This window comes from Nomascus leucogenys, unplaced genomic scaffold (genome assembly GCF_006542625.1).
Source record: "Nomascus leucogenys isolate Asia unplaced genomic scaffold, Asia_NLE_v1 000056F_63847_qpd_obj, whole genome shotgun sequence".
NCBI lineage: Eukaryota > Metazoa > Chordata > Mammalia > Primates > Hylobatidae > Nomascus > Nomascus leucogenys.
The window spans coordinates 5,450-8,612 of NW_022096059.1; the positions used below are offsets into that span (position 1 = coordinate 5,450).

A 3,163-nucleotide genomic window follows, 5' to 3' on the forward strand; every position below is an offset into this window, starting at 1 on the left:
CCATTAGAGTTTAGATTATGGTCTTGAAATATCTATTCACTCTGAAAGAAGCCAGACCTTCTTAAAGAAGTGTCTTAGGGTAGGAAATGTACCAAATGAACCTAGAACGTATTATTATTCCAAATAGTTCTCTCAAAAGGACCCAGGAACCAACTTGAAGTGGCATCTATTAGCCCAAGATGGCAGGATTTGAGCTTCAATAATGACAATAACTGCAGTGGATTGAAATCCTGTCAAATATATTTAAATCCATGAGTCCAAAATGCTATTTAAAAATAATTGGTCACCTTTGGAGGTTGATGGGGAACTAATTGATTATCTTGAAAACTGGTTAAAAAATAAGAATGAAGCATTTACTGGCATTTTCTATATAAATTGTACCACTGGATTAGTAGATGAAGGGAACATCTCTTTATAAAAATATTTTAGGCCATTCTCTGTGGCTCATGCCTCTAATGCCAGCACTTTGGGAGGCCAAGGCCGGTGGATCGCTTGAGCTTGGGAGTTCAAGACCAGCCTGGCCAACATGGTAAAACCCCATCTCCACTAAAAATAAAAAGATTAGCTGGTCGTGGTGGCAGGTGCCTCTAATCCCAGCTACTGGAGGCTGAAGCAGGAGAATTGCTTGAACCCAGGAGGCAACGGTTGCAGTGAGCCAAGATTGTGCCACTGCTGCACTCCAGCCTGGGCAACAAAGCAAGATTCTGTCTCAAAAAAAAAAAACAAAAAACGATTTTAGGTAATAAATGAAAAATGAAAAAAATGATAGAATTAGAACATCACCACTTTGTAACCCCCAATGAATTAATGGATTTAGGCATTATCAACAGTTTCTAACATCACAGACAGACAAACATATGCCTCCTGATTGAAAAAACAGAACATCACCTGTAGTCTTGCCAGTGAGATCAAACTGAAGTCCAATTAACCTCTGGATCCAGCTGCCAATTTGCAGGAAATAGAGGACAGAAGCATCTGTTGAACTGCACCATGAGTATACACTCAGCAAAGGCCAAACTGTGGAAAATGATACAGGCCAAACAGCCTTTAACAGGTAAATTGTAAGGAAAAGAAGGGGCTGAAGGGGAAAATTTTACATTGAAAGAGACTTAAAAGGAACGAGATTTTAACAATGGACAGGAATAAACTACAGTGTTTAAGAGTGCATACTTTAGTGATAAAATGACAAAGAAACAGAAGGAAGTGATTCCTATAAAACAGTGGTTCTCAAGCTTTAAGTTTTCATGAGAATCACCTGGAAAAAAATTTAAAACATGGATTGCTGGGCTCCACTCCAAGAGTTTTTTATTTCTTAGGTCTGTGATGGGACCCAATAATTTGCTTTTCTATCAAGATTCTAGACACTTTGAGAACCACTGCTATAAAAGTCGGGATAGTGATTTCTTGGGATGGGAGGGTAAGGATGGAGGGAAGGGACTATAGTTGAGATAGGATATGTGGAGGGGCTTCCGGGATAGCTGTCCTAGTTCTATTTCTTGACTTTGGTGTTGGTTATAAGAAAGTTGGACATATAATAATTCATTAGGCTATACATTTGTTTCATGTGTCTTTTGTATCTGTTTTTTCTGTTGGTTTGTTTTAGCTGGAGTCTCGCTCTGTCACCCAGCCTGAAGTGCAATGGTGCAATCTCAGCTCACTGCAACCTCCGCTTCCCGGGCTCAAGCGATTCTCCTGCCTCAGCCTCCTGAATAGCTGGGATTACAGGCACGCGCCACTATGCCCAGCTAATTTTTGTATTTTTAGTAGAAACGGGGTTTCACCATGTTGCCCAGGCTGGTCTTGAACTCCTGACCTCAGGTGATCCACCCACCTCGGCCTCCCAAAGTGCTGGGATTACAGGCGTGAGCCACCATGCCTGGCCTTTTATATCTGTTTTATTTTTTAAATAATAAGGTTAAAAATAAATATTCTGCATGATTAAACAAATATAGATTTAAATTTTTACAGTCCAATTGAGTGATTTCCTCATGTTCCAAAACCAGGAAGTAGGTGTGGGACATCTATCTCCGTATTGCATACACAGTCTGGATTCTAGTTGTAGACTCCATATGGGCTGTCATACACCCTACTACAGAAATGAGAGAAATCCCTGGGAAATGGAACAGTCTCACACATGAGAGACATCTCTGACAACTTATTCATAACTGAATACTTCTCGTTTATCTTTACCAGGAAGTGATGTTTCTGAAGCACCAATGAAAATGAAGTCCTGAAGTCTTGTGCTCAATATGTAATGTTGGAAGTTAGAAAGAAAAAAACAAAACGTGGATCCAATCTCAAGGCACTTTTGGTTTAGTGGGAAGAAGTGGATTATTTTAAAAGCTACAAATAAAGTTACATAAAAGTAGCAAAGTTGATATACTTTCTGTTGCTCTCTTCCATATATTTTATTTTAAAAATTTATATGATTATCAATTTGGAAGTCATATTTATAACCTAAGTCCAAAAATATTCTTAAAATATTTATGAAAAAAGTTCTGGCAAAGTCTTTATGATAACATCTTTACAGTATCTTCTTTTTATTTCATCTTGCTGCCTTCATATTCCATCAAATATTTATTCAGTATCTTCTCTTTGCAAGATACTGTACTGAGGGTTTTACAATAGCTTGATTGTTATTAAATTAAAATAAATAACCTAGCCATATTGCCATTTGGCTAAGGGGTATAATGTTAATATTAAGTAATAATTTTCCTATCTCTTGCCTCTCTCTACTTCACTGTCAGCAAGATGATCACAGCGTTCAGCTTTTCATTTTCTTTGTATTTCTTCTCTTTGAAGTTGGTATTACATGGGCAATACGATTGTTGTGAAATTGTGTAGATGCCTCCAGAATGCCAGTACCTCCGAGGAGTGACCAGGAATTGACAGTTTATATACTAAGGACCTCCTTTATGGTTTTTAACAATTTTTTTGGATCACATCTTTGGGAAATCAGATGAGAGATATAGACTTGAAACTCAAAAGATGCCCCAATGCACCCGCAAAACTTCATGATATTTCTAAGCTGTTTGCCAACATGCATGCATCTCCCCTTGGGTTTAAGGACCAGTTAGAGAATATCTAGCTCCGTTGTATCACACCATGCGGAGTGTCGGGAATAGAAATATGGAAACAAGTTGTACCTGTTTTCCAGGAGCTT

At 38.2% G+C, this 3,163-nt stretch overlaps 1 long non-coding RNA gene across 1 annotated transcript; it reads left to right on the top strand.

Moving 5' to 3' along the window:
* Positions 1-733: 733 nt before the first annotated feature.
* Positions 734-2,373, top strand: LOC115833798. Its single transcript, XR_004029082.1, has 2 exons — positions 734-1,054; positions 2,194-2,373. It is a non-coding gene; the product is annotated as an uncharacterized LOC115833798 (long non-coding RNA).
* Positions 2,374-3,163: the final 790 nt, after the last annotated feature.